The 13,162-nt window shown below is 39.7% G+C and overlaps 1 long non-coding RNA gene across 3 annotated transcripts; it reads left to right on the forward strand.

Moving 5' to 3' along the window:
• Positions 1-31: 31 nt before the first annotated feature.
• Positions 32-8,050, forward strand: LOC125134441 (uncharacterized). 3 transcript variants are annotated; one of them, XR_007136633.1, is made up of 7 exons: positions 32-61; positions 2,758-2,918; positions 3,197-3,465; positions 4,905-4,985; positions 5,359-6,631; positions 7,466-7,577; positions 7,706-8,050. It is a non-coding gene; the product is annotated as an uncharacterized LOC125134441 (long non-coding RNA). The 3 variants fall into 3 exon arrangements; XR_007136632.1 differs by having other exon boundaries at positions 2,758-3,465; XR_007136631.1 differs by lacking the exons at positions 32-61; positions 2,758-2,918; positions 3,197-3,465 and having other exon boundaries at positions 4,145-4,985.
• Positions 8,051-13,162: the final 5,112 nt, after the last annotated feature.

Genomic DNA, 13,162 nt, shown 5'->3' on the forward strand with positions numbered 1-13,162 from the left:
GGACAAAATAATGCCATTTGCAGCAACATGAATGCAATTCATGATCATCATACTGAATGAAGTAAGTCAAATACCGTATGATATCACTTATGTATGGAATCTAAAATACATAATACCGTATGATAAAGACAAATACCGTATGATATCACTTATGTATGGAATCTAAAATATGGCACAAAGGAACCTATCTACGAAACAGAAACAGACTCATAGACATAGAGAACAGACTATGCCAAGAGGAAGGGGGAGGAAGTGGAATGCACTGGGAGTTTGGGGTTGGTAGATGCAAACTATTACATTTAGAATGGATAAGCAATGGAGTCCTACTATACAGCACAGGGAACTCTGTCCAATCTCTTGGGAGAAGACCATGATGGAAGATGGTATGAGAAAGAGAGTGTGTGTGTGTGTGTGAGAGAGAGAGATTGGGTCACTATGCTGTATAGCAGAAATTGACATAACACTGTAAATCAACTATACTTTAATAAAAATTAAAAAAAGAAGAGATGACCTCTAAGAATCCTTAGGAAACTCTATGACGAGCAAAACTCAACAGAGAACTAAAGCTGCTCCCCAAGCACTACTGATGGAACACTAACATCTCAAAGAACAGAAGGAACTGTCATTTGCTGAATGTGAAAGGTGGTAGCAAGGAATCAGCAGAGGCTTCCAGCGGAAAGCTCTAGAGTTGAGAATGGGAATCCTCCCCAGGACTTGGCAGGTACCTGAAAAGGCACCCCCACCTCTCTTAGGACCCATCCTCCCTCCTCCTCTCAGGGGTCTCCCTCCTCACTCGCTCTCAGCTAATTCCCACAGATGTGCTGAGTGGGGATGCCAGGGAGATTTAACTCTAATAAGGAACCCTTGACATCAAAAAAACCTTTAAAATCGGAAGAAATAATAATTCACTAATGGAGTGAATCCAGCCATGGTGACAAGCCTGAGATAGATGTTTGAGAAAGAGCAAGGAGTTTTCATAGCACCATTAAATTTCCACCTTCTACAGGCTCCCAATCTGTAAGATAAGACCCCCACAGTCACTGTCAGTGGTCTGCGTGATGAGGTGGGGCATCAGAAAGCAGATTATTTCATTAGCCTAGACATACCCACAAAGACCTCAGGGATTTCAGCGGAAGACAACGTATTATTTTACAATTAACTTTGAAACTTGCAAATAAAAGTAGGCTGCTATTTTTTTTTTTTTTTTTTTGCATCCGGGGGTAAGCCCACATCAGGAGTGCAGGCTGGGAAATGGATTGCTAGTGACCATCATTCTTTGCAGGGTGGTGACAGTGGTGAATAACGACTCACTCTGAAACCTCACAGCCCAGATGTGTACAGCAATGACATTCACACTGGACTAGCGTGCTCACAGTAAAACTGACCAGGGCATTAAAAAAATAATAAAACCTCATTATAAAGAAATGAAAAATACAACCATGTCCAGGTATTTGCTTCAGCATAGAATAAAAATGATGTTAATTTGGAGTTCCCATCATGGTGCAGTGGTTAACGAATCTGACTAGGAACCATGAGGTTGGGGGTTCGATCCCTGGCCTTGCTCAGTGGGTTAAGGATCCGGCGTTGCCGTGAGCTGTGGTATAGGTTGCAGACACGGCTTGGATCCCGAATTGCTGTGGCTCTGGCGTAGGCTGGTGGATACAGCTCTGATTTGACCCCTAGCCCGGGAACCTCCATATGCCATGGGAGCAGCCCTAGAAAAGGCAAAAAGACAAACACACACACACACACACACACACACACACATACACACACACATATATATGATGTGAATTTGATGGCCTTAAGGTGGCACAGAAGAGACTGTCATTCTTACCATTGTTTTGTCACTCCATGCATGACGCTTTTCTGGGGAAAATGTACTGAAAAGCTTCCTTATTTTTTTTTGTATTTGAAGAAAGAAAAAAGACACATATGGAAAGTTGGTTCCAAATAGTCACAGGAATAAGTATCAGCTAGCTGTGGCTGAATAACAAACAATCCTGGAATTACTGACTTAAAACAACCCCTATTTATTTAGCTCCTGATTCTGTGGGTCAGCAATTTGGGCTCATCAGGACGGTTCTTCTGGTTCTTATTTGTGTGTCTGTAATCAGCTGTAAGATAGGCAGCTGGCTGCCATCTGGGCTGACCGAGGCAGAAGCAGAATAGCCTGAGCAGACTCATAAGGAAAGGGGAAGAATTGTGTCCGTTTTTGCAATCTAACACAGATACTCTGCTATGCCTACACACAGAATAAATGTGTTGATGATGGAAAAGAAAAGAGGAGTTTTGGCCTTATGGCTAAGTTATAATTACTGTTCTACTGGAACAGAATCAATTCCAAAATAAGCTTTTTGTAGTCCCTTTCACCATCCTCAAGTCACCTTAGTGTCTAACAGTATATACAAATATATGTAATAAGCATAGGGTATTACATAAAAATCCTAATTTTAGCTTGTTTTGCCTGCTGCGAAGGCTTTTTTCCTCACCACTGTGTTTTGGTCACCTTCAGCTAGTGTCATAGACTATCATTGGAGAGAAAAGAAAGATCACATTAAAGATTAACATTTCTGATAATAATGGCGTTATTTACTTACTGCTTAGAAAACAGAAACAATTTTCCCAGAGTTGGTTACATGTGGAAACAGTACTGGAACCTCAATTTCTCGATTGTTGGGTCAATGTTCTTTAAACCATGCTGACTGCCTGGAATGATTTTTATGAAATAAGTCTAATGATTTACGTACTTTTCAGATGGCCTGAGTGCTCACGGACACAGTGTCCTGCCTGAAAAAGTTCTCTGCTGGAATAAACAAGTTCAGCCAATGGATCAGGACCTCCTTACTGTGCTCAGAGTGGCTATTGCTACTTGCTGCTTCCAGCTGGCTTTCGTCCTGCCCCTTTGCCACTGGCTGGTAATTCTTGGGGAGGGATGGGGTCCCAGCAGCTGGTGGTGGTGCTCCTGCCTCTTCTCTGCTGGCAGTAGCACTTACAATTAATCCAGGCTTCTCTGAAAAAGAAAACCCCAAAAAACAGTGGTATAAGCATTGCTCTCTCAGAAAGCTGTTCTCACCTTGTGAAAGTTGAGTTAGGCAAAAAGGGACAGAATGGTAGCTCCACAAATTCCTCAGAGCCCAGGGTTTCTTCTTTGTGTTTCTAACTGCATCTTTTTCACATTCCTTCCATCCTCAAGATCATCCCAAGGCTGCTGAAGCTTCAGTCATCACATCTGCTGTCCAAGCAGTGAGGAGGCAGAAGAGAGGGGGGCAAAATGAGGAACAGCTTCCTCGAACATTCTCCTTGGATATCCCATCCAAAAATTCATCTTACTTCTGTTGACTAGTGCTTATTACAAGGCTGTACTTTGTTACAAGGAGATCTGGGAAATGCAGTCACATCACCAGCCTGAATAAAAGGAGGGTTTTCTTACAAAGCAATAAGAGGAGACTGGGTATTGGGCAGGTAACTGTCCCTCTCACATAATTACCCACTGGAGACAGCCAGGCTTTGGTGAAATAAATAAATGTCTTTTGTCCCCCCCCCCCCCCGCCCCTTATCTGGGAAGATTCTCCTGCACTTTGTGGCAGGAGGTCAGAATTTTGTTTTCAGTGATGGGGGCAAAATCTCTGACAAAAAATGGTAACAGGACTTCCCAACCATTCCATATCTTTAGGGGAACTTGTTTTTTGTTTTCGTTTTTGTTTAACTAAATTACATTTGACCTCATGCGATTGATCCTCCTTGAAATGTATTTTGCACTGAACATTTTAAAAGTAAATTTTGGTTAATAGGAAATAAAAATAAGGCTAAATAAGGTAAAATAGGAATTAAAAATAAGCAATGAAAAATGCTAAACTAGCCATCAGAAAATGCAGACTTGGAGTTCCCGTCGTGGCGTAGTGATTAACGAATCCGACTAGGAACCATGAGGTTGCGGGTTCGGTCCCTGTCCTTGCTCAGTGGGTTAAGGATCCGGCGTTGCCGTGAGCTGTGGTGTAGGTCGCAGGCGCGGCTCGGATCCTGCGTTGCTGTGGCTCTGGCGTAGGCTGACAGCTATAGCTCCGATTCGACCCCTAGCCTGGGAACCTCCATATGCCTCGGAAGCAGCCCAAAGAAATAGCAAAAAAGACAAAAAAAAAAAAAAAGAAAGAAAGAAAATGCAGACTCACTTGAAAAATAATGACAATACTAAGTATTAGTAAGGAGTGGTTATTAATGGTGCTCCAGTGGAGCAACTGGAATTCCGATATATTACTAATGAGAATGTACAGTGGTAGAGCCATTTTGGAAAACTGGTAAGTTTTAGAAAATCAAACCCACTCTTAACTGTATCACCCTGTCTTCCTCTCCTCTGCATTCACTCTAAAGAACTGAAAACATATGGCAACACCAAGGTTTGGACACCAATGTTCATAGCAACATTATTCACATTAGCCCTCAACTGGAAACACCCCAAGTGTCCCTTAGCAGGTGGAGTGAATAGACACATTGTAGTGTATCCATGTGGTGGAATACTACTCAACACTAAAAATGAACAAACTGCTGAGATATGCAAAACTGATCAGCCTAAAAATGTTAAAAATACGCTAAACAGAAGAAGCCACCCACAGAGAGTACATACTCTGTTCTTCTATTTATAGGATATTCTGGAAGTGGGGAAATTATAGGGAGAGGAAACAGATCAGTTGTTACAATGGGCTGAGGGGTGAAGAGACTGATGACCAAGGGGGCAAGGGTGATAGAAAACTTTTAAATCTTCATCAGAGTGGTGATTACATGTATGATTTGTCAAAACCCATTGAAGTGGCTGCATTTATTGGATGTAAATTATATCTCCAGAAAGTTGATTCTTTAAAGGGCATCAGGATACAGCTTGGAAGCAGTTACCCATTTATCTCCAGAGACCCCTAATGAGGATACACCGCTGTGTCCACCCTGGGACCACAGGAACCTATCAGCTCAGGAGCATTGGATTGATCTGGGTGAGAAGAAGCTTATCTTCAATAGGAGCAGGAAGCAGGACAGACAATTATCTGAGTTTGGTTAAGTGTGTACTTTCAAATGGTTCATGGGACAAAATCCTTGGGTGGATATAATGGGAAATTAACCAGTGTCTGCCTGATACTTAATTTCTGAGTAAGTAAACCCTATCCAAAGGGCTCTGTGCCTCATAGTAGCTGCCTCCAGGCTTTACCTAGTAAGTCATTTATAGTAAGATTGTAACAGGTTGGGCATAGAAGTGATTGTTTGAAGCAAGGTATGTAAATGAGCTCAGCTCTGTGGGGAAGACAGCTCTCCAGACTATCTCATGTAACCTGCTCACTCCTACTAATCTGGGGTCATATCTGTTTCTAGAAAAGTTCCTGGAGAAATTAGCTGTATGTTTTAAACCACTGCCACTGTCTACTTAGGAGATAAGTAAACTTTGTTTTACTCTTGGAATGCGGGCAAGCTTGTGGTATAAGTTAAGAGCAATAATTATGGTAACATGGATATGGGAATGGCAATTATCTTAACAAGTGTGTAGTTTTGATTTGTTAAAGCAGCCCCTACATTTTACTAGGTCCTAGGAGATCAAATACATTTGGGAAATGCTACACTTTCTGATGCCCTCTTGACGATCCAGAAGGAATATTTGATCGTTAGAGTTTAAAAGCACTGTATTTAAAAAAGGAAAACAGTATTCCCCAATCTTTCATGATCGAATCTTCCTTTTTTTTTTTTTCCCTTACCTTTTGCTTCCCACACAGGACATTTTAAAATTTCACAGAACATACTTCAGAAAACTCTATGTAAAATGAAAAGATTTAATTGCTACGGACACACTCCCCAAAGGTCACTGTTCTTAGTGCCACAAGTGTGAAGTGATGACACATGACACACTGAAATAACTTTTAGGGACATTGCTTGTTTTAATTCACTAATATTATATCTGTAAGTAAGCTTTGGATGCACATCAAGGTAAAACATTTCATTTCTACACGTAGCGTTAATTTGACACAGTATGAACTTCCAATTTATATTCATAATTTATCCATTTGCAGATGCAAAATTTGGTACCAAAATGATCACGTGGAAAAGCAGGATGATGGTGGCAACATAAACCACTCTGGGACAATTAGCCACCTGGCCTTCAATAGATGCAGTGGACTAACTGGTTTGCATGCTGGTGAAGGCTGGAACTATTTCAGTGTTTCTCCTTGATATCATTTGTGGAGGAAATTTTTTTAGACATAATTTTAGGGGCAAAAACAGGAATATTAAAAGAACATATGAACTCTTCCTCAAAGTTAATGTTTAGAAAACTTCTCAGTGACTGGCACAAACTTGTTTGATCTAAGCCATTGTTTCAGCTTTCAAAGGTGCAAATAACACATCCACTGTACATCCTTGTTCCATAATTCTGATTTTCTTTATGAGAAGTTTTCTCCTTATTTACCTGAAAGGGTTAGATGTTTAATTTCGTCAAGACGTATTTAAGTATAATTTTATGATTTCTTTTTACACGCATGTCTTCAATTAAGAGGATATGCATGTTCTTTATAATCATCAGCTGACCCTTGTCAGTGGCTTTGGAAAAAACATGTACATCAAGTCGGTGAAGAAACTGTGCTGTGATCATCTGAAGGTGAATATTTAATATAGGCTCAAGTGTCAAAAGCATCTTGGTGCATTTTTCTTTCTTAGATCAAGATGTATCTATATTTATAGAGCCAAAATAAAAACGGCCAAAATTTGCTTTCCAGAGTTACAGGCAACTGGACACTTTCCTGGTGGCTGTCCTGGGCCTGAGCCAGTGTACCTTATATTTGGTTGTTTATAAAGTAATGATTAGAAATGTTAATATTGAAAAAATTGACTTTTGTGATTGCGTCTAATGCAGGCACTACAATCTCAGACCACTCTGATCAGGAGTCAATGTAATGAGAAAAGGGTGAAAAGACAGAGTATTAGGAAGCCCTTAGTATTTCTTAGTGTTGTTTCCTTAGCTTGATAACTAACAAGCATACACCTTATCATCTGTACAAAGAAATAACAGGAAGTTCCCATTGTGGCTCAGTGCTAATGAACCCAACTAGTATCCATGAGGATGCGGGTTCCGTCCCTGGCCTTGATCAGTGGGTTAAGGATCCAGCATTGCTGTGAGCTATGGTATAGGTCACAGACTTGGCTTGAATCCTGCATTGCTGTTGCTGTGGCTGTGGTGTAGGCTGGCAGCTGCAGCTCCAATTCGACCCCTAGCCTGGAACTTCCATATGCCGCAGATGTGGCCCTAAAAAGCAAAAAGCAAAAAAAAAAAAAAGAAGTAACATTTCTCCTACCTAGTGTACCTGGGAACATAGAGGAATTTACTTAGATTTTATGTAAAAACATATCAGACATAAAAGCAATAATAATACAAGATGTAAATATATAATACAAAAATATTAAAATGTATGGACACTTTTTCCTAATTCCTTAGGACAGCTAGGGGAATCATATATCATGTTGGATGTTACCAAAGGATGACTGGAAAGAAAGAAGAAGGGAGGAAAGAAACAGGAAGGAAAGAAGGGAAGAAAGGAAGGAAGAAGGTGCGATCTGGATTTCATGCTCATTATAATAAGGATTGTCCAAGGGGCTAATTAATTTTAAAAATGCTTACTACATTGCCCCTGCTGAAGCTTGTTAATGAGAACTCTATTACAATTTTGCGTTGCAGTGTTTGTAAAATGCTATGTGACAAGTTCTACATCTGTGCCCTGTTGGTGACTCTGCCCAGCTGCTCTGAAGGGGACTCCTGGGGCTTTGAGAGGATGTAGGGGGCCCAGGCCCGACTCGTCATGGAGACCCTCATGTGATTCTGTGTCCAGATGAATGTAGACCCACTGGACTACCATTCTCACCATTAAAGAATTAGTCTGTATAGTCTTGTGAATGCTAAATAATAACATTTATGTCTATTGGAGAAACGTTTCATTAGAACAAATACACATTTTTGAAATAAATGCTCTGCTGGGGTTGATCACAGGGGAAAAATCCTAAAATATCCCAGTAAGTACTCTCATCACTCTGTACTCCATCAATTCTCAGAAAAATTGAAATGTATATGTAAATCTATGTAAATTATACAGCCTGATAATTAGCATCTTGAGGTTCTTTTGGTAAATTTCTCTTAAGCTTTAGCTAGGTAGCTCTAAATTCTAAAATTGACTGCAGACGGAAGATACTTTCCAATTCGGGTGTTTTCTCTGAACTAAATAATTAAGTAGCTCAGTTGATTTTAACAGCCTTTAGGTAAGGAAGGAGTAAAATGGTAATATCCTCATTAAGGGATAATATGTTTGTGCAGGAGAAGAATTCACAAGAATTCACAAAGATAAAAGGATGATAAATGGAAATGATTCCTTAAGTTTGAGTGCTCTGGACTGTGCCATGGCGTAAAGCACAGGAAGTTTTAGTGTCTCCATACATTTGGCAGTAATCCAAAATGGTTCATTCTAATGCAGAAGGTACCATCTCACTTAATCTATAGAGGTTAACAAAAAAAGTTTGGAAATAAAATGCATTCTTTAGAATGTTTTCTTTTTTATACTAGATAAAAAATGAACCAAATGTATTTGTAGAGTGTGATCATTTAACTTTGCCTCTGAATTACTGAAAAGGGTACAAGAGCTATTTCTAATATTGCCCGTCAAGCTGGAGGCTTTTCTCTACTCTTCGTCTTCTTTTTGGGTCATATTTGCTTCAGCTACATTGGGAGACTATAAAGGCTCAGATAACCAACTGCAAGGTTAACTATTTTGCAATGTTATCGATCAACTGAATAGAATTTTAGGTTCCAAACTCTTGATACCAAAAATCACTTTTAATTTGCCCGTTTAATTTGTGGGATGATCCATTCATTCAAAATGTCCCATGAAGGCTTGTGGGTTAATTAAATAGCTCATCTGGTAGAAATCCCAGTGTTCAAAGGACACAGTTAATCCAATCTTCAAAGGGTATAAAAATAAGATAAACACAAAGAAATAGAAAATAAACGAACATAAAATGATGCCATATTTTCTTCCCGTAAACTTGTCATGGTTCTCTTCAGATGTCACTTGATGTTTTTTTCATATTTAGGATGAAAAGATAAGAAGAGAAAAGTAGAAAACACGTTCAAGTAGTTAGTATTAAAAAGTTTCAGTGATGTTGAAAAGCAGAAGATTGCACTTATAGAATGCTGATGTGGCAGAGTGTATAAACATGTGCCTCAAGACAGAAAGACAGATGTTCAATTAACAGAAGTTTTCTTTTGCTGTTTGGTTTTGGGGTTCTGTGTCAATCCTGAAAGCTCAGGAAAGGAGACAAGAATATTTATGAAGGGAAACAGATTTTACCCAACAATCCCTGAACAACATTTATCACGTTAAGATGTGTCCTTGAGTAAAAAGCCAGGTAGACAAACTGGAGGCTTTAAAAATAAATGCATTGTGTTTGAGAATTACAGCCAAGATTTCCCACTCAAGATGGTAGACAGAGCACTTACACCCATGCTCCTGCATACAGAGTCCCTCTGAAATCACTAAAAGGATATTTTTAAAACTATGTGACCATAAGTATACCCACCAGTGGCCCAGAAATATTATGGACTATATGGATGATGGAAGTGAATGGGATAAAATTAATTGGAGGAAGAAAAAGAGAAAAACATAACTGAAGAAATAACACACGACCAAGAAGAGTCAGATCTTTGAGGGAAACAAAGAACAAGTCAGATACACACATACATACATATATCTGTGGATGTGCTGAATTTTAAAATTGGACAAAGCGGAGGAGGAAGATTATTGATCTGGAAGGTAAAGTTAAGGAAATATCTTATAATATTGACCAGAAAACAGAGATTAAAAATTAAAGTGAAAAGCTGTGATGGATAGATACAGGGCACTGAATACGTTTCCAATAACAGTTCCAACTATAGAAGTTCCCGCTGTGGCTCAGCAGAAATGAATCTGACTAGTATCCATGAGGACACAGGTTTGATCCCTGGCCTTACTCAGTGAGTTAAAGATCTGGCGTTGCCGTGAGCTGTGGAGTAGATCACAGACTCAGCTGGGATCTGACGTTGCTGTGGCTGTAGTGTAGGCCAGTGGCTACAGTTCCGATTCTACCCCTAGCCCGGGAAACTCCATATGCCTCAGGGGTGGTGCTAAAAAAAAAAAAAAGCAAAGAAGAAAAGCAGTTCCAGGTATAAAGAAAAAATTGAGGAGAGGAGATAAATAAAGAAGTAACAGAAGGAAAATTCTTGGAGATTTTTAAAAAAGACAGGACTCTTTAGGAGTTCCTGCTGTGGCCCGGCAGGTTACAAACCTGACTAGTATCCATGAGGATGTGGGTTTGATCCCTGGCCTCACTCAGTGGGTTGCAGATTTGGCATTGCAGCAAGCTGTGGTGTGGGTCCCAGATGCTCAGATCTGGTGTTGCTGTGGCTGTGGTGTAGGCTGGCAGCTGCAGTTCTAATTTGAACCCTAGCCCAGGAGCTTCTATATGCCACAGGCACGGTTCTAAAAAGAAGAAAAAGAAAAAGAAAAGAAAAACAACAACAAGTCAGGACTCCTCAGATTGGAATCATGAAGTAACAACCAAGGCTAATGAAAACAACAACTAAAATTTTGGGGATAGAGAATTCTAGAAAGTCAGGTCTCCAAAATGGACTGAGAACAGACTAGCACCAATCTTCTAATTAGAAACACGAAATGAGAGCCATTAATGAAACTGTGCCTTCAAAGGTCTGAGGAAAAGATATTTTTACAAAATTACTGGATAGGATTAATAGCAGATTAGATGCTAAAAGAAGAGATCAATGAACTTGAAGGAATTGTAATAGAATCTACCAAAAATGAGACCCAGAGAGGAGGGAAAAATCTTCAAAAAAAAAATGAGGAGCAGCTGAGAACAATATGCCAGAAAAGAGGATTACAAAAACTGGCATTGTCACCATTCTCCTTTTCAGAATGTATAAATTAAAAGTTTAATGATAAATCATAGTCTTTGCGGGAAGATTAGAGAGAGGATGAAAATAAACTATGTGGCGCACAGAAAATGAGCAGAATTTTTTTCTGTCTTTTTGATGCAGATGACGGCATTTCTAAAGGGAAAAATTGGAGGTCATACAAAGCAGAGTTAGGATCTTGCTCAAACCGATTGAATGCTTTGACAGTGTTCAAGTGGCTGCTGGACCGGACATCCTTTTCCAGGAGCTTGTAAGCTCCAGTATGAAAATTTCTGCAACCATGAGTAGCATCAAAACTGCCCCAACAACTGAGAAAATGGAAGAATTTCCAGTGGAAATTTACAGCATTGTAAAGATAGAAGGCGTTAAATTATCATGGCTTCGTTTAATTGGAGTGATTTTGGTTACAGGGGTCATCCTGATATTGTCATCTTTTTTTTTCTCTCCCTAGAGCAAAAATTAAGTAGCTAAGTCTACTGGAGTGTTTTGAGAAAAACTGATGTAGGAATGCTACTCTCAGTATGGTATTTATCAGGAATTCTTTCCAGAGATGAGAGACAACTCACTGCCCAGCTCATAGTCTGGTCCAGGATAGATTTTCCAAGCATTTTGTTGAAGGGAAAAACAATACAGCAAACTGATTTTGATCTTAAGGCCAAAGAAGTAGTTTCACAAGTTGGCTTACTTGAATTACCCGAGTTAAAAGTTCGCTCTCCCACTGAGGCCCCCTAAACCTCAATTTTACTTTCCATGACAAGTTAAATAAATAGCACTTCCCGGGGTGGCTCACCCCACCACACTCTGGCTAGGACAGAACAACCAGCACCTGTTAGAGTGATGACAAATACCTGGCATATTCACCCCAACACACCAGGGAAGAACAACTGCTCTCAAGGTCAATTCTCATTTTAATTAAATATATCTTAAATGTATTTTAAAGGAAAGACTTTTTTGTACATGATCTTTAATAAAATGGAACTCAAGCGATAAACCCAGGGCATCTGACAACTTAGAATATCATAAGATGCCACCTGGACCTCCAATAGGACCCATCTCCTCATGGCTATTTGATAGAATGTTCAAAGTTGAGGAATGTTTCATTGCAAACTGTTGAACTGGTAGCAGATGGAGTTCAGGATAGACGCTGTGAAAACCCCTGGTCACAGAGCAGCTCTAATGAGATTTCAAACGACTTACCCAACCACCTTTCCATCTATTTTTGTCCAGTGGCATCATTACCATGAAACCCCTGACATCCTTATCTAATTTGCCATGCTTATCTCCTAGCAGCTGGAAGCTTCTGGAAGGGATATGCTGAGGTCATTTGGAATCTTTGCTGACATGTTTCTTGTTACTAGATCCCCAGCCCTCCAATCAATGAGTCAGGGCAAAAAAATCTTAGGGCAGCGTGCTCCTAAATTCTCAGGTCAATACTTGATCCCTCCGAATATTCCACAAGGAGGTCCGCAGGGATTGCAGGAATTAGTAGTTGCTATATTCCCGAAGAAATGAATACTTGAGTGCTTGGAAAAGGAGGTCTGCAGATGCAATCTACTTTAGTGCAGATTTCTTTTCCCTTTCTTTCTTTCCTTTTTTTATTTCTTCTTTTTGATTCTTTGGTCCTTAGGTTGAAGAGTGTTTGTCTCTTTTGTGGTGCTGAGTTTCAGGGGACAGTCATAACAAGCATGCTTTTCATTTTGGCAAATATAACATTATAATATTGAATTTGCTTATATTGAATATATTTTTTCTTTTTAAATATTGGATGGAAATGGGATGTTATCATTTTATATTCATATCACTTCCAGAAAAGATAGCTCAAGAAATGTTCTTGATATATGGCAAATACGTTGAAGATAAGTAATATCTCTACATTTGTTTTTTATTTCATTTTTTATTTTTTGGTCTTTTTGCCTTTTCTAGGGCCGCTCCTGCAGCATATGGAGGTTCCCAGGCTAGGGGTCTAATCGGAGCTGTAGCTGCTGGTCTATGCCAGAGCCACAGCAACTCAGGATCCGAGCTGCGTCTGCCACCTACACCACAGCTCATGGCAACGCTGGCTCCTTAACCCACTGAGCAAGGCCAAGGATTAAACCCACAACCTCATGGTTCCTAGTCAGATTCCTTAACTCACCACCATGGGAACACCTCTACATTTGTTTTTAAAACAATATTTTTTAA

Source organism: Phacochoerus africanus, chromosome 8, assembly GCF_016906955.1.
Source record: "Phacochoerus africanus isolate WHEZ1 chromosome 8, ROS_Pafr_v1, whole genome shotgun sequence".
NCBI classification, from domain to species: Eukaryota; Metazoa; Chordata; class Mammalia; order Artiodactyla; family Suidae; genus Phacochoerus; species Phacochoerus africanus.